A 19390-nucleotide genomic window follows, 5' to 3' on the forward strand; every position below is an offset into this window, starting at 1 on the left:
ATTCAGCAAGTCATTGGTTAGAATGACAGTAGTTTTTAAAGATGATTGTGGGATTACATCACAGAAACTGCTCCCCTCTATGATGGGTGGCACTGCTGCATTATAGGTGAGAAAGTATCTTTTTTTTTGGTTCTTCTTGAAGTAAGGAGTCAAATAGATTTGTCAGCAGGCACCGTCGTGGGACTGCATTATCTGCAACACGAACACAAGCTCATTTTTACTGCAGTTCAGCAATGGGATTTGACTCTTTTTTTTTTTCCCAGGGTGGCCTTTTTATGTGTTAAAAATGCCTCATCATGGTAAAGCACAAACCAGGACCTTCCTTAAAATCACACCCCCTCTCCTGGGGTGTTTGCCTCATCCAACTCTTTGGAGATCAGTGTGACTCATGTAGACTATATCAACATACTCCATCTTCCCCCGCCCCCTCCCCTTCATTTTCAGTGCTTGAAGAAAGAAAAAAATGTTAGTGAAAGAGAGCTTGTAGAAAGCTGACGCTGTCCTGGGGGCAGGGATGCATGTCCAGCATTAATGCACCCTCCAACCCAGCACCAAAGCCTTGCCCAAGCCCATAGCTGGAATCCACCAAACAAAACCTAGCCATGCAAAGGGCAGGTGCCAGCCTGGGAATACATTTGGCTTGAACTTTGACCATGCCCCTGCCTTCTGAAGTCCCTGCTGTGGTGGGATCCTGCAGTTTGTGCTTCCAGGCTGACAGTCAGCCCTGCTACAGCATACATAAGGAGCCAGCAGTGTCTTTATCGCTAAGGCGATTTAGCCTGTGTCTGCTTACTGCTACATGCCCTGAGTAGCTTTTGTGAGAAGAGACTTAGCCTTGGCCCCTCTGGAAAGCAGGACACTTCCACCATGCATGGTGCCTCATCAATGCCTCGGTGGCTTCGCGTGTGTCCTCTTGATGACTAGTGGTCAGCTTGCTGCGGCTCAGGTGGAGCTGAACCACAGTTCCTGGCTGTGTGCGTGCTCTTGGTCTGCTGCAAAGGCACAGTGAGCCACCAGCAAGGACATGAAGGAAACTCTGTCCTATTCCAAACAAGTATCCTAACCACAGGGACAGGGCTATGGGACACTTTCTGCCTCACTTTCTTTGCAGACCTTCTCTACTTTTGATAAGAAAATTTGTCCCTGATGCAAGACCTTTCTGGTGAATCAGCCCTGCTTGGCAAACAAAATCCCATCTACACTCCTGTTCAGCAGCAATCCATCATTGCCCGTATGCTGTCCTGCAGGCACAGAGCTGCACCTACTGGCTGCATCCCGTTTATCTCCTTCCAAACAGCCTTGGGTTTACACAAGCAGGATCTCAGGGGGCTTTGACCCAGTCTTAAGATTTACAGAATTTTTGCAGCTCTTGAATGTAATTTTACAGAAAAACTTAATTTAGGTTCCAAGAAAATAACCTTTTGATGGTATTAATTTGCTATACCCCATATCCTTGAGAAACACTTGTCTTCGTGTTTGGTGGCAACCTGTCACATTAGTGAATACACTGCAGGGTGGGTGACTGGGGTCCCTTCCATTCATTTACCAGTTACCGATAAAAGTCCACTATATGCCTTGTGTTGTTTCACTGTTTCCCCCACTCCAAGCTGACAAATTCTCCTTATTTGGAGATCAGGCTGTCCCAGGGAATCTCTGTGTGTTTGTACATGTGTGTATGTCTTTGTATCTCTAGAAGTCTCTTCTACTACAGCAGTGAGTTTATTAATGATGCACAAGTTCCTTTGCAAAAAAAACCAAACAAACCCATGCCGAGTTGCTTTCACTCAGTCCACCAGGGCCAAATTCTTTGTGTTTCCCTCCCCTTGCCACGGGGCAGATAACAGCATACCAATTGACTCTGGCTTTCCAGGTTGCACCCTGACCTGCTGGTGGGGCTCAGCAGTATCAGTGGAATTAAGCTGCCCCTGCAACTGGCCTGATGTGGAGATTTTCCAAGGCCCAGTACACATAAATTAATTCTGAAAGGCCAGGCCCTCAACAGAGGAAAATCAAAGTAAAATTGCAGTTGCTAATCACAGCTAAGCTAGTGTTACGAACCGGTTGAAGTTTACACCATGTGTTTCTTGAGATTGCCAGCTGCTCCCATTGAGTGGCAGTGAAGACTCCTGCCAAGCATGTTCTGTGGAGATGCTCTGGATTTGGGTTACTAACAGGATGTGGAACCTCAAATTCGTCCTGACTGAACCAAAAGGAACATTCACAAAGTACATATAGGAAAAGGTTAGTGTTTTTTTTGCCTTGTACAGTTAGACACATTATCACTGTATTTTCCATTTTACTCTAAAAACAGAATTAGGAGTCAAATTTTCCTGTCCTTATTAACTTCATAGCATAAGCTAGATTTGCATTAGTTGAAATGCATGTCAGAATAATGTGGAATTATAATTCTACACCAAATTAAGCAAAGACACTAATGGGTAGATCGTAATAATAAATATATAACAGTAACAGAGAAGGAAATAGAATCAAAGCTTGAGCTTTAGTCCCAGGCCCACACTCCCATAACTTTCCTCACCCTAGTTTTATTCCACTCAGCTTTATGATAATAGAAGACCTGAAATGCAAAGGTCAGAGTTAAATCCTGACTTTGTAATAACTCACAGCATCTGCTGCCTCCATTCCTTCCTGGATTTCTGTCTCTGTCATTCTCCAAGTGTCATGCTGATGATTTGCCATGCCACTGCTATTTGGCTGCATGACCAATTTATCATCTCCACACTTCAGCATGCTTATTTTTCTTAATTTAACCAATGAATGAAGTAGCCCTAAATCACAAAATGGAAATGAGGGAAAGTGCTTAACTGGATCTAAGAAAAAAGCTGGCTAGACTCCTCCCTGGGAAAACAAAATAAATTTCTTCATTTACAGTCTCAGGTTTATCATATACTTTCTCAGACTGAGAAAAACCTCCCTTACTAGCTTTACAGTCTCCACATTGTGCAACAGAGTTTGCTCTGACTCATTGGTACAAATCAGTCGGTTTTGGATCAGGGTCCTATTTTCCCAGGGTAAGTTGCAGGGAAGAAACCTCTAAGTGCTAGAAATAGTCATCTCAGACTTCTAGTCAACTAGGACTTGCAGATGGTCAGTTAGAATCTGTGCTCCTGCCTGAAGTAGATGTGTTAGGCGCATTCACACTTATGTGAGTTTCTCCACGTAAATCCTCCTCTCCTTTCCCACCAAGCCCTGCAGCAGGGTGCTCCCAAGCACTATGTAAGGACCCACGACTGTCTGCTTTGCACCCACCTTCTGTCAAACCCACCTGGTGGCTCCCAGCTCCTGTACGCTCAGCATCATTGGTCTCTGCTATGCTAAAGGGCTGTCTGCACATGCTTGGTGATTCTTGCTACCCTCCTGTGCATCTTTTCTTGTCCCAGTATGGCCTTTTTTGAGAGGGGCAGCAGGACTGCACAGTGTTCAAGACAAGGACACACCAGGGTTTTATACTGGGTAGTAGTGACAGTGGTTTGCTTTGGTTCTTCCTTTCCCAGGGCACGGAACTTATATTTCTGTAGCACTCTTGCCCCAGGACTCCATTCCTGGATACTCACAGGTGACTCAGAGCCCAAAAGTTAAGATCTCTTTTTCCCGGGGTGACATCACTTTACAATGCTGAAATTCATCTGCCATCCTTATCTTCAGCTTTATTTCCTTCTGCAAAGTATGAAAGAGTTCCTATATTTTAGGGTTCAACAATATTCACCATCACAATGCTCATAAACATCTTTAGAAAGAGTCTGGTAGTAACGCATTCATAGTATTATAATTAATCCCTTCTATTGCCTAACATCAAATGCAAAGAAGTATACTGCTTTCAAAGCCAGAATTTAAAAGAAACCTCACCAATGACCATTTGAGAATTGTGGAAGAAAAGCAAATAATTAAAAGCAATTGATGCCATCCCAGTTCTTTGCCTGTGAGCAAAGCAAATTATCCACAGCACACCATTTTCTTCTGCTTTGAAAATGTGTACACAGGGAAAAAAATCACTCTAGAATTCTCAGGCTCATTAGATTATGTTGAAAAGGGGTATAATTTTGTTAATACATTTGAAATATTTTTCACAGCTTTCTCTTTTAAGTGAATTTTTAAAATTTGTATTTTAAAAGTCATCATATTTCAAATTTTGGAATCTTTATGTTAGCTCTGTATCCAGCAAGAGGGAAAAGAAAAATATATTTTAAATTGCAAGTGCCAGATTTTTTTTCTACAGAAAATTGCTAATATTTATGTCTAAACTATGCGTTCAAAAAATTGTCAATCTACTCGAAGAAAGCATCATGGAATGAAGGTGTAGAAGAATTGAGAGCAATTTAGGGCACTCATGGGCAAAAATAGGCCAAAGTCATTGCTCACAAAATGTGTATGTGGTGATGGATGGGGTAAAGATCAAGGCTAGGAGTTTTTCAAAGCAAAGTAACAGAGATTCCTCAGCAGAAGGTCAAAGTTCAGCGTGTGAGGAAATTGGAGCTCCCTTTTACTAAGGGAAATGGAGAAGATGCATCAAAATAATCAGCTGCAAAAGTATTTCATAGTCTATCCTTGACTTTGGAGAGAAATGTGGGATATTATCTTTTTCTGCCAAAAGATATATGCACGACCAAGACACTGGTTCTAATGCTATTATAACCACATCAAAAATAAATGGCAATTAACAGAGATGAACATGCCACTTACAAATCAAGACTTTCAAAGCTAGCATGAGTATTTGCCTTGAAAAAGGAGAAAAAGTGAGCAGAAAATTTCACTTCAGACAAAACAAGTAAACCTGCTTTTGAAACCTTACCTTGCTGGGTTCAGTCCTGCTCCTAAAGCACAGTGAGCAGGACAGGGAGCCATGCCAGGTACATACTGGGCTCAGGTTTTGCCCAACTTATCCCCCACAAGCCCAGACACCCAGCCACCAGCAGCGTGGCTGCTGGCTGGAAGAGAGGGTACACCATGACCTGAAATGGGAAGTGTTTGGATAAACCAGGAGCCAAAACTGTCCAAACCCAGATTTGCAGCAGGAAAAGTCTCAGAGGGAAAAGCTGGGCATCACTGCGAACACGAAAGCTGGAGCTGGGGGGCAGAATGGTGCAGCAAGGAGAGTGCTAGCTGGTGGGAAAGAGTGGCGTGATAAGGAAGGCACATGAAGAAACCCCAAAGTACAACTGTGTGGTGAGTCAGGCTGGTGGGGAGAAAGGCTTGAGATGGAACGAGAAGAGATGTGTCTACAAGTGCTCCTGCCTGGATCTACACACATGATGCAAATTTATTAAATCCTGGGCAGCATTTCTGGCTGAAGATGTCACATCTGCTCCTCTTTCCTCATCTCCAAATTCAGTTTTCTTAGCCGGGTTTGCCTGTTTTAATCTCTTTTTTTTTTTTTTTTTCATTTGACTGGGGCACTGAAGCTCCAAAGAGTATTAACTTACAGTCACTGTGGAAAATCTTGAAGGGAGAGCAAAAGCATCCCGACTTTTCCCAGGGTGGAGGGGCAACGGCCAGAGAAGCATCACTTGGTCACAAGGGAGAAGGGAAAGTCGATGGGCTGGCTGTGGGCAACCACAAGAGGGTGGGAGCAGCGGTCCGAGAGAGCAAGCAATGGCATGTGCAATGAACGATGATGAAACGTGGCTGAACTAAATAGTTAGAGCAAGATTCTTGTCTAAAGTCAGCAAAGTTTAACTGGCTTTACAGCAAAGCCAAGTGGGGCTGACAAATCAAGTTCAGTGTCATCCAGTTTTAACCACTCCAAGTGCCTGCAAAGTGTACGCAAGGTTAAACAAAATTTACCGTAACTCATATTTGAAGTGTCTCTGAACTTGGCCGCCCACACAGGAAACAGCTTGGAGCAGGTGGTCAGTGAAGCCTGCGGATCACGGCTGGCTCCGCTCAGGGTACTTGTGGGTTACTGACTCACTGCCGAATTATGTGCCCAAACAAAAGGCTTTAAGATAAACTCAAATTCAAGAAATTGAAGAAGACAATGTGAAGGAAATGATGATCCCAGCCTGTGCCCTAAATGCGCACGATGGATGAGGAGTTGGTAAAAAGCAAAATATACCAAGGGGCTCTTGTGCTGGAATTGGCTCCTCCTACTTGCCAAGCACCTGAAGGAGAAATCATGGGAGTGTGACAAGAAATAGCAGGTGAGGGAAAAGCTGTTCTCAACATGTTGTGCTGCTTCTAGCCTGCTAGTAAAAAAACCCACCCTGTATTTTAGAAAATATTCCAACCATCTCATTGGGTTGAAACTATTTGCTTGAACATATTAAAAACAATGAAATTCTTACGGAATAATTGCTCCTAGATTAGTCTTGTGAATACTGCCAGGAATGATTCCTAATGCTGATATTTCATTATCTTTTTTTCCTCTGTCACTTTTCAGAGCTAAAAACCTCGCAACTGCTGGAGAAAATCCTTCTGAACTGGAAAAAGTTTGCTGCTCGTTTATCAGCCATGTCACATGCTGAAGTTTTATGTGAGTATTACTTTCAAGGTATTCAATATTATTAAAATAGATGGTTTTATTTCAGATACCATTAAAAATTACAGACATGAGGGTAAAGGAGAAGAAATTGGCTTTAGATGACAATATGTCTTTAACCACTCCCATGTTCTGCTTTTGCTGTGAATGCTATGCAGTGGGTGATTTTAGGCAATTCACTGAACAGTGACAAGAACGGTTTTGCACAGCGACTGCTAGCCCTAAACTTTCCACGCTCCCCTCCATGTCTGTAAAACGTACTGTATGATGGCAGAATTTGGTGGCTTACTTGATGGCCGAAGGGACCCCACTCAGGCATGTCCTCTTAGTCTTGTTCATAACCCTCTCTGGAAGGGAGAAAAGGCAAGCAGAAGGCTTGGGGGGAGCAGAGGTAGAGGAGGAGGTGAACACAGCAACACTATGCATTTATTCACATCATTATTTCTCCCAGGCATCCCTGCATGGTGGGGGTTGTCGTTTCATTTGGACCCCTTCTGTTTTCTTACCTGGCTGCAAGGTCTGCTGTCACCCCAGAAGTCCCCCACCGAAGGGGCCAAGGGGGCATGGTTAGCTCGAGCCACCGATCGGCAGTGACACTAATTTACTTTCTGTTTGCTCTGTTGGCAGGTCTCCTTCCTCTCACCATCCCTCCTGCCACTTTCTCAACAGCATTCATTTTATGAATTCCCATTTATTTGGCGTGTAAACCCCTGCACCAACACTGCTTTTAATTTCTGTTGAAAAAGAGGGAAAAACAGTCACATTTCCTAAAAGGGGAGTTTTCATTCAGAGAGCACAGATCGCATCACGAGTTTGCATGCTGTAAACTCGGTCTGACTAGATGACTCACAGCGGTTGCCAGCAGACATACCTGTACAAACACACACCCTGAAGTATTATAAATTAGTCTAGTTGTCTAATGCACTCACTGAGTGCCTAATACTGCAGCTAAAGTATGTGCTGGCTTTGCCACCATGGGAGGATATTCTAAGGTCTAATCTGAAGCCAGTTTAACTCAGTGAGCTTTAGATCTGGGTTTAGATGGCGAGAAATGCTCCGAAATAGCTCTCATTCAGCAGAAGACATCAAACCGCTGTGGCAACTCTTTTCATACTTCAAGTGGGGGTTTAAATACCTAGCAATATCAGGGTCTGTATGGTTAGCTAACAATGCTAAGAACCATCACCCTCCTCCCCAGATTCCCTGATTTTGTGTTATAATCTGGGGCCAGGGTGTATACCATGAATGTCTGCCAGTGTAGCAACAGTTTAGAGGTGTGAACTCTCACGTGCATTTTTATACCAGGATGCTGTGTGAGCTGAGTTGTACCACAAAAACAATTGCATCTATCTATCTGTTATATGGGTGAAAAATAAAGAGGTCTTTCCATTTTGGAAAGAGTGGTATGTTTCCAAATACTCATATTCTGTGGTTCGGCTTCCTTCAGCTGGGCCATGTGCTTTAAGTCACAAAGATATAACAGTGGAGTTCTGCAGAAATCTCTTTTCTGATTTATTTGTGCATGCTACAATACAACAGGAAAATTTCAAATGCTCTTTCTAGACTCCCCAGTCACAAATTGTAAAATACCCATGCCATGCTTTCCAAGAACATTTCATGTGACATATTCAGGAAAAAGCCTATGTGCATCAGGAATTCAGTGGTCTTTTACATCTTATTGGGAACTAAAACTTGTTTGGGTTTTAGTTTCACTACCTTAAAACCCATTGCTGTGGCTGTGCTCTTTGCTGCAAGTAGCTGGCAGAGCTAGGAAATGGGGAATAGGAATATTTCAGGAATATAAATTTCCACCCACAGTTATGCCATTTTTCAATGCACCCATTTGATTCTGTTTACCTTTTCCTTTAAGTCAGTGGAAATAGCTCTATCTCTCAGCAAGACTGGCTCAGTTGTGGTTACACACTGTTCGCAAGCAGCCAGAGCAACCTGCAGAGATTCGAATGAGCTTCGAAACGGTGAGCTTGCACGGTGGAGCAATTTTGTCACAACAGCATGAGGCTCAAGGATGAGCTACTTGACACTTCTGAAGTGCATTTCTGGGTCCCAGGGAGCTGTGCATCACCTGCTAGAGCCAGCTCAATGCTGGTACCCAGATGGACACTTTAATTGCACAGGAGCTTCTCTTCATCCTGCTGTAGCAGCTGTGATAAGGCTCCTCTCGCCTAATTTGGCCCTCTAACAGGGTTATCCTTCCCAGCTTTGGCAGCTCTTCTGCAGCCTCCTTGGAGGTAGGCACTTCCCTCCCTTCACCGTCCAGGGAGCCAAGGTAATTAGCTGGGACTACAAGTCTTGCCTCATATGGCTGAAGTTGGGTGAAATTAAACCTTCCCTGCATGAATTCTGAGACTGCGGTGCCCTAAGTGGTTCCAGCATTTGGACCCTTCAGCTTTCACAATATCTTTATTTCACCATGATATCCAGATTGAAAACACATTGCAAGGATTGTTTGGGGCATATGTTAGTGTCAGATCTGTTCTGTGAGTTTCTGAAATTTGGTATTCCCATGTTTGTAAGACAAGACAGCAGTTTTTGCATTAAATTTTGGCTTTGATAGTTTGATGCTGTCTCTAAAGCAGATGGGTATTCAGTTCCATATGTCACCCAGAGCTTTGTTTTGAAAACTCCAGGAAAAAAAAAAAAAAAAAAAAAAAAAGAAGCTACTTTAGTCAGATTTTAGCCTGGTTCATTGACCATCACTAAAATGTGGACAGATATTTAACAGTTTTGTGTGTGGCTGTGAACACAGAAACTAGAGCGATATAGCTTCCAAGTATATCCGCAGGATAAAGGAGTCAAAAAAGGAACCTGAAACTTTTATATTGAAAAAAATAATATTTTAAAATAGTAACATCTTCTGGGGTGTTTATGTCAGTTTTGCCACATTGCTTATATCAAAGAGGTATTTAAAGGCTGCATGACTTCGATGCATTCTCTTGGAGATGACCTCATTATCACTTCCTTCCGTCATAGTTAAAAAAAAACTTTTAAATGAGTTTTTTAGAGGGCTTTAACTACAAAGTAGTTTTCTGTTTCTGGGTCAGATGAGAGGGTTCATTATCCAAAATACATAGTTTTACTTGTTCACACCAAAATCTCTACAGCAAATTTTTGTGGCATAAAATTGAGTGTCTCCCCGTTCAGTATATTGCCACAGAAATGAGAAATTATTTGTGCCATCTTTGGCCAAAAAATCAGCTATGGAATCATACATTTGGTCCCCACAGCTCCCACCTCTTTGTTTTGGCACCCTTTTCTCCCTGGAGCTCAGCTGCCACTCACAGCTGTACCTCTTGCCCCGCACCACGGGGACAGCTGTGCTCCCGGACAATCAGCACCAGAAGCACCACGATTCGGGGTGAAATGGGTTCAGATGAGTCCTCCCCAAATTTGCCTTTCCTGAGAGTGGGAGCCAGCTCCTGAGCCTCCTTGGCATCTGCGCGGTGGGAGCGAGGGAGAGCTGGGAACTGCAGCCCCAGCAGACGTCTCAGGCTCAGCCCTCCCTCTCACCCGTCAGTCCAGCACCAGCTAACAGAGCCATAATGGTCTCGTTGCAGGGCTTTGTGAGGCCCAGCAACAGCATTCAGACCTTAACACAAGCCCACCAACTGCAGTTGGGTATCAAATGGAGGAAGGCAACTGGAGCACCTAGGTGGATAACAACCCTTCCCCATAGAGATCATCACAGGGGAGAACTAGGGGCCTTGACAAGTTAGCTTTTAATCCAGCAACTAAAAAAGTGCATGCATATCTATTTTAAACCAATACCTTTGGTAAGAATATTGGATGGTTTCATCACATTTCGTTTTTTAAAGACTAGTAAAGGATTTTGTACAGACCCACAGACACATACATGCACACACAAGCACGCACATTTGTTTTAATAGTTAATCCAGACAAACTAAAGATTATGTTGTCGCATTAAAGGCTAATGTGATGAAAAGATCAAGGCATTTAATGAAGTGCAAAATTCATCCTACTTATGAAAAGAAATGTTGCTCTCTCCAGGGAAAACTCTGTACAGAAAATGTGGCTTTTTAATGAAAGTTATTTGTGTCTGTTTAATATTCTGGACCATGAGAAAATATTTTTGTTGTTGTTGCTTTGGCACGTTAACAGTGCGGAGTGCCACACCACTTCATTTTTTCTAACAACTTGAACCCTTTGGCAGACAGCCCCACACAAGTGTGGATTACCTCTCTGCTTTAATGGGATAGTTCATTAGCAGATTTGGTCGTGTAATTGGGGAGGGTAGTAGAAAAAAATTTAAGAACTTCCTAGCTGCTCTACACTCAGTTCACCTCCTATCGAGCGCTGGGAACCCAGACCCACAGCAGCCTCTGAGACACTTGGTTAATTACTCTCTGTCTCGGAGTGATTATTCCTGCCCCAGCTTCCTCCTTGCGGAGGTTAAACACTGTCTAATGAATGTGGAGGGGGAATTAAAAAATCACACCCCTGAGTGTGCAAAGATCATCTGTGTGAGGCTTTTCAAGCTGTGTTGTAAAGATGGAGTCAGCAAAGTGCATGTAAAGGAGAAATCACTCCAACGCAGGCAGCTGCCCGTGACCATCACTGCACAAGTAACATCATAAAAACCTCCAAGGGAGCCCTCAGAGCAGGCTGCTTTGCAGGCATTGCTCTGCCTTACAGTCATACGCATCTTGAAATACTTAGACGCAGCAATTGAGTAAGCAGCTTCATACCACACAGTATTTTACTTGCAGTCAAGTACACCTACATTGCTACTCTCCAATAAACTGCAGAGAGCTAAATTTGGAATTCCTTGTCAGGGGGATTTGGAGAAAAGAAATGCATTACAGATGAATGCTTTCAATAGTTTCCACAGATTCAGTCTAAAGCTAGAAATCACCTGTTTGCTTTTCCTAAGGTGGTTTTCCCTTACAGCTGAGATTTGCAACCGATTATATCCTTATAGTGAGTGACAGTATGAAACTATTTATTTCCAGCAGTAAAGAAATTATGTATTCTATTACTCACAGGAGGCATGGTGTACTCTGTTCTTGGAAGTTCATATTAATCTGTAAGTTTTAGAGGAACAAGATTGTCAGAAGCACTGAACACTCCTGGCCCACTCGTGAAATCAGTGCAAACTGGGGATTTACTTGTAGTTATCAGAGTGTGATGACAGCTTGCTCTCAGAAAAACCTGAATTACAGGAGCCATGTAGCAGATGTGAAAAGCCTGGACAACCTCATTGCTATTGTCTGTAGAGGAAGGAATGCTACAGTAAGCTGACAATTATTTTTAAGTTTTGAAACATTCCTAAACCTGGGACTTGTGGGAGCAAGGGAAGAATCTTCACCAAGCTGTCCTCACACCGTGATGTCTCAGAATAACTGGAGTTTCAGAAAAATATTCTATAAAATTGCAGTGTAAATTGTGGTGTTACTTTTGCAAGCACTGGCTGGGGATAGATACAACTCGTCTGGGACTTCTCTGGCTCAGAAATATTTCTACCAGGCGATATGGTGGATGCTAAAACAAAGGCAGAGACTCCTCTAAAAGTTTCCACGTACAGAGCTGTAGTTGAATGCAGACCAGCTTTGGTGATAAGGGCTCTGGCAGTGCTGAAGATTAGACCAGGTACCTAGGGATGAATGAAGTCACTCAGCTCTGTGAATCTTGCTGCTTTTCTGCATTTCCAGACCTTTTGGTACCATCTTGCTATCCCCACTATGGGGAAGGATAATCAGGGCAATTCTGTTGATTTAGACCCACTGAAAAAGACATTGCTGTGCCACAAATTCTGTAAGGCACTAGTAGGCAGCAGGGAGTCAAAACTGACTTACTAAGAAGTTAGAGGTGGCCATGGTGGTTCTGGAAGAATCCTTCACTAAGACATTGTGAAAAACACATGGCTTTCTGAAGGTATTGCCAGTTTCCTAACTAGGAGGAGTGAAAGTCCACTGTTTTATTTCAGATTAGAGGCTGCAGTTGTGGTAGTGTTTCCTATGTACTTTCAAAAAATCATAGTCTGTATGAGAGGCACGCAATGTATAAGTGGTAGTAGGTGTCCAGAGTCCAAGAGACAAAGAATACCAATAGGATGTTTATATACACCCCAACCTTGATTCATTACAGCTGAAATGGCAGAAGAATATATCTTTAATATTTACATATTAACAGATGGTGTAAATTCACTGTTTAGGGCTAACCTTCATGGGAAATTTTGCTCTAGAAGCCATGCCAGGGTAGCTTCCTTTGTGGACTCTATTCTGGAATAAAAAATTGTTTTACTTCTTAATAACACCTGTACTCACAAAATAGAAATACTATTCTGGAACAAGGGGGTGTTTATTCTGGAGTACCACCCATATGGGGAGTCAAACAGAATAGTAATAGAATACCAGTTCTGTCCAGAATTTTTATTCTGGTTGATTTTTTTCCAAGGAGCGAGCATTGTGACAAACACATAAGGTTTGAGCATGCTGGATCCAGAAGGCATGCCTAGGGTAGGAACAGATTTAGAGTAGCTCAGAAAAAGCCATATTTTAAAATTTTCGAAAAATGTCTTCTTCAAAATGTTGAAATTTTAGAATTCTGCAAATGTTCCAGTCTTCAAAACAAACACAAGACCCTTAAAATCAGTGGAAAACACACTCTCCAAAGCAAAGCTGCCTATTTAGACAGCTACCACTACCACTAGCTCATTGACTACACATGTTGAGTGCTGGAGTAGATTGTTTTTACTCTCTCTGTGTGAAACGGATATAAGAGATTGCCATATTTCTGGTGTTTTGTCAGAAGATGGATGACAAACCCATAATTCGACTGACAGGATCAAAGTCACAAACATTAGTCCAACAAAACACTGGGGTTTTGGAGAAGGTCTACTGAAGGAGGGCATCAGCCCATGGCCTGTCCTGGGTACCCAAAAATAAATCTTTGATCAGAATCAAGCTTACAGTTTGATGGACAAGCCAGATATTAGGCTGGCCTGTAAAACACAAACGCACAAATCCAGCAGTTGAAAAGGTTAAGACAGAGACTCCTCTTTACAGCTGCGCTTTCTGTTCTAATGTATTCTGTACAAAACCTTTTCATATGTCTGAAAAAAACTGCCTACTTTAAATGATTAGGGTGCTGTCCTCAGGGGAAGTTAAAGACATCCATGGTAACAAAATAAATAATGGAGTAAAAAATGGGTCACACTTTATTACAGCATTTCACGATAACACAGATCTTTTTTTGAAGTGTTAAACTGTGTCTTTTATTTAGTAAATCATACCAGCTAACTCTGGCATTCAGCAATCTGCAATTTATTAGCCATGATCCTCTTTCATCAGAAGTCATTCTAAATAAAATTGCGGCTGGTTTTTATTTACTGCAACTCATGGCGTTCACTAAGAATGATGATCTGGCAGGTGAAAGTGAACAGCAGAGAAAACTGTCGAAGATTTTTCAGGCAGGGCAGTTGCACTGGTGGGAATGTCACAGGACAATGGCAAACACATTGAGGAGCAGCAAGGACCCTGCGCGTGCTGGAAGTTACATGTGTTGCTGATATGGGCAGCGGTGACAGAGACCTCTTTCCAGCAGCGAGCTTCGCTCCCCAGTGCAGAGCCTCCTTAAGGACCCGGGGAACCTGCCAGAGGGTAACAATGAGCCTAGCATTGAAGTTCATAAGAGCAGTTCATGAGGCAGGTATGGGAGAAGGTTGAAGGTTAGGGCAAAAATAGTTGCCTTCAGGATTTTGCTAAACAGCTGAAATTCTTCTCTTGAGATGTTAAGGCTGCTGTTAGGATCGGGGCAGAGGCTTAGCCTTCCTGAATCTATTTTTAATTAGCACCTCACTTTCTGGGAAATGGACTCTCTGGAGTATACCTTCTGTAGGGGCAGAGAATCCACTGCAACATGACCTCAGTTTGAAAATCTTCCCTTTATTTTTCCAACTGGCAGGTTACCAAGTTTTCTGAGGTGCATGGAAAGAGAAAATCATCACCAGCTTTGAGCTGATTGTTCATCAGAATGATCGCAGCCTGAGAGGGAGCCTCCTGACACTCAGCAGAGTCTGTTACTCCTTGTTTCAAACTTTTGAATTCCCAGCTGAAAAGTTGAGCCTGACAAAGATATAGGTACATCCTGCCTCCTGTATCTTTTCATCTTCCTTTCCCAATTTTTAAAAATCTGCCCAGTCAGGCAGCTTCCTTCATCCTCTACACTTTATGATAAGAATAAGGGATATTATTATCTTTTTTCTTCAAGTCTGAGAGGGGGAAGGTGAGAAACACATAAGAGGTACATTAAGGTCCCAATCTAGCTGCTGTGTGAGTGGGGCAGCTGCAGAAGCACGGACACACCATGGATCTCTTGTGACACCTTTGGTGGAGGCACTGAAAGGGTATGAGTTCTTTGTCCTGGCCCTCTTTAGGTGAACGTCACATTTAAACACCAACCCAACATGCCATCACTCTGCCAGTCTCCAGCCTCCAGTTATCCTCATTCGCTATGTGGAAATACGTATTCAGCATCACCTAGAAGTGGGAGATGTAATCCCTGCTTCAGCAACCTTTCCATCTAAATGATACCTCAGTAGTATAGTCTGAACATCCAGCAAAGGAGTAAGTTGTACAATGAAGACAAATCGGGGTCTTTGATACAGTCATGGCAGAGCTTTTAGTATATTTTTCTTCTCTTCTTGGGTTATGCCTTTTGCAGACAGACACAATTTGGTTTGTCCGCGCTATGAGCTATGTGTGCGCAAGCCAACTGTGCATCGGAAACCACATGGCCATGATTAGCATAGCACTGTGCCCAAGCTAATAAACTGGGCTCAGAGGCAGGATATATTAAGTTGGGCTCACTGCCACCCTAATATGTTTACCTGGCATCCATCTGGTACAATATGCAGGCAAGGCATAGCTTCCTTTTCCTTCAAAAGACCACATAGTTACACCATCAGTTGTCTCCCCAGTGCTTGGGGTTTAGCTCTGGAGGAGGGAGCATGTTGGAGAAAGGAAATTAAGTGGAGATGTCCCTCACATGCCAGGCAAGAGTGAGGAGGAAACTCTATGGGCTGTGATCAGCTTTAAAGAAATTAGGTGGAATTAGAAGGAAAACACAATAGGAGCAGCCAGGACATGCAAAGACAAATGGAGAAATAAAGACTTCATTCATCCAGCTGTGGTAGATTTTATGGTGGTATAGGCCCAAAGTCCTCCTGGTGACTGAACATGTCGAGATCCCAAGAATTCATAGTTCACTGCCTCACCCAGGTATGAATGTCCTGAGTAGAAGATACCTCTCACATTGCCATTCCCATTGCTCAGCCAAAAACCATTTGCAGGATCTTTTTATCCTCTTCCTTCTCGAGTCCTATCCGGAGTGGTGTCTGTCGATTATGTTCCAGTCCTTTCTGCACTGGTTCATGGGAGGCTCCATGGTCAGAGGTGCCCCTCACATCTTAGCATCAGCACCAGCTAAGTCTAGCTGAAGAAGAAGAATGGGAGCCAGTACAGGGAATTCTCACATCAATTTCCTCCAGACATGGAGGTTTGTAAGATTTGGTGTGAGAGAATTCCCAAACGAAAAGTCACACCTGTTGTGTTGGATAACTCTGGAGGTGTAGGAAAGGGAAATTTGTCTAGACCACAAACCCTATGGAAGCGGAACCCACAAAGATTTTGGCCTTCCCTTTCATTCCCTCTCTCATCCTCACAGTTTCAGTCCATCTCGTACAGCTGCTTCCCATTTCATTCCCTCCTGTTTCTCTTGAGAACTTGCCTCGTGACTGTGGTGTGTTTGATGGAGGAGGTCTGGCTTGTTTCCAGATTGAGTCACCTCAAAGGGAAATGCTGAAGCACCTCCACTCTCAGGTGCAAAGCATCCAGTCTGTACATCTCTGGTGAGCTGAGGAATAAGGCATGGTACTGCAGAAGCTGAATGTAATCCCCATGGGTTGCTGTAAACAGCCATTTTATTTTGCTGCTACCATTAGACCACCCTAGAGCCTCCTAAGCTTTTTTGAGACAAAAAGACCTCATTTTACAAATAGATCCAGCGTATCATACTAAGTCCTGGATCAAACTGGGGCGGGGGGAAAGGTTGAGCTTTGGCCTATTGTAGGCAGAGGGCTTGCCCAAAATTTTTGAGCTGGGTGCTGTGAGAAGATGGGAGAGGGAAGCAGGAGAAGGAAGCAGAGGTCTTCACAGACCCTCCTCTGGGGAGCTGTAATAGATTCCCACACATTCAATTAGTGGGATGGAGAGCAGATTAAAAACAGATTACTGTCGCTGTAGCTCATGCTGAGCAGAATCTTCACTCTGCTCAAGATGTTGCTCAGATGTGAGCCAGGGTGGCCTTTTACCTTCCCAGAAGTGATTTAAGGGAGCATTACCTCTCCCACTGGAATGGGTTTAGCCTGAAAATGTTCACACCATCTTTGCAAAGGTGGCTCCCTGGGTACACGTGAGACTGCAGTTAGTTAAAAAGAATTTTATTTATCCATTATCCTTTTTTTTTTTCCTTCCTGACTGCTGTGTTGCTTTTAATCCATTCTAGAAATCTGTAATTTCCTTAAGCAAAATGCTCATGGTCATTTGCATCATGACCATGCAAATACGTGCATAAACATCCTGCTTTCTAACAGTACTTTCTTCTTTGGTGGAGTTTGGTTGTGAAATTCTGACCTTTATTGTATTTGTGTTTGCATCTTAACTCATTCAGCAGGGATGCAGAAAGAAACAGGCTGCACAAACCCTATTCATATACAAAGCACAGCAGCAGCAGCAGCAACAACAAAAGACAGCTAGGATAAAAACACATCTGATGGGAAGCTTTTCAGTCCAAATGTGGGGGGTGGATAGAGTTGAGGCATGAAGTAACCCAGGGAGTCTGTCAAAGCTTTAAGTAGGAATAGGAAGCCAAGAAAGATGAGCAGCAATCTGCTTCACTGCTAGCTTGCAACAAGTCCTGTCAGGCTGCTTCCCATTCAGCGTTGGAAAAGTAATTTCCTCTCTTTTTGCCTCCATTCCCTCCATGAAATGGGGATGAGTGCTTCCTTCTTTCTAACCCTTTCATTTGTCTCTTACGTCAAAAGTATAGGTTCAGCTTTGTTTCTCTTCCTGTAGACACTGGGCCCCAGATTGTACCTGAGGATGCTAGCTCCTACTGTTGCACAAGGAAATAAGATGGAAGAAGAGCTGGAGGCAAAGAAGGGGACATGTACCTTGAAAATGAACCTGGAAACAGAGAGAATACATATTAACTGATGCTGTAACTTATCCCAGTTCTTTTGACTGAAATTCATGTTGAATATGCTCCTCTCTCTCAGCCTAAAGACAGAGAAAGAAGTGATGCCACCAACAAAGATAGAGTTGGAGAAACAGGACCCTGTGAAGTAAAGCATAAAGCTAACTATAAGTTGGATCCTAGCAATGCAAAATACAGGCTACAACCCAGACAATAGCCAGAAAGATATGCCAGGCAGTGGAAATTGACTTCCAGGAGCTCAGAGGGCGTGGAACTGAGGAAGGGTACAGACTGAAAAATGCAGATATTTGAAGAGAGAGAAGAACATCAGGCCAGAAGGCACAAAGCTGGTGCTGAGAACGAAGAGATGACTCAGGTCAGTGCACACTTTTCTGTACAAATCTTACAAATTTGTGTCAATTAACACGGATTGACTGGCACAAGACAAAAATGTGTTCTCCTTCTCGTGCACTCTTAGTCGTTTTTGGAGAAGGTGGGCAGGGAGCAGGAGACGATATTCAAATATGAATGTATATTTATACATACACATACATATATATTCATGGTAGGACCTTTATGTTGCAAAGAACAGACCGCTTCTGGGCACTACTCCATATTTAAAAATACGTTCTGGCAATTCAAGTGAATAACACCCAGCCACTTCCACTTTGGCCCGACAACCGCCTTTCTTTTCTTGATTTTGTATGTCTCCCCTTAACAATGTGCTAAGCAGAGCCCAGGGGCTTGCCAAAGCAAGCCTCCTCACCACAGTGCCCTCCAGACCCCCGAAGGCTAGCTCTGGTGAACTCTTGGAGGAAGCAAATTCCAGAAGCAAGTGTTCACCCCTGGAGCAGGCGCATAGACAGGAATACTCCTCTGCTGCAGAGATTTCAGATACGTGGTTTCTGGCCCCTGTCTAGCACATGAGGTGTGTGTTGGTATATAAGTGATATAGTTGCCCTCTGTATAAGATAACCTTCCTTTTTTATGTAAATAGCTTTCTCGTTGCAGAACATCTTTCAAAAGTAATGTACAGTATAATGAGGTTGTCTGGAGTTCATGGATAATGTGAACCAAAGCCTCAGGAAAGTACAAAGTTGCCCATCCTGTAATCTCCCTGCAGTGCTCACTCAAATGGATGTATTTGATGGGACTGCACAGGGAAAGGAATCTAAAAGTAAGACAGAGAGCAGGGTGAAAGAAGAAATACAAATAAGGTCAAAAAGCAAAGAACATAAAGATTATTTTACCAGAAGATGATACTGAATGCAAAAATATGACACCAATTAAACAGCAGTGATGGTAACTAAATGCTAGTGGGTTTGGCTTTTACATAGCCAGAAGAAATCTCCCAGGCTGGGAGAAGGGCACAATAAACTGCAGTGCTGGAGACTACGTAGAGAATGTCCTGGTCTGTTCCTGTCACCTGGGACCAGAGGGCACATTCAGCCTCAGGACTTGATCCCACTGTCACTGATACTGCAGAACCCACGAGGGTTTCTCTAGAGAAGTGGCTGGAAGCCAGGCAGATGTGCTAGAGCACCACAAATGAGACAGCATGACTACGTTTATGTGAATGAATGTCATTCTTGGCTGGGCCATTTTTTGCTGCAAAGCAGAAAAATAAGTTTTTCTTCTTTGTCAAAGTATTGTGGGTTTTCATCC

This window comes from Leptosomus discolor, chromosome 1 (assembly GCF_034619465.1).
Source record: "Leptosomus discolor isolate bLepDis1 chromosome 1, bLepDis1.hap2, whole genome shotgun sequence".
Lineage (NCBI taxonomy): Eukaryota > Metazoa > Chordata > Aves > Leptosomiformes > Leptosomidae > Leptosomus > Leptosomus discolor.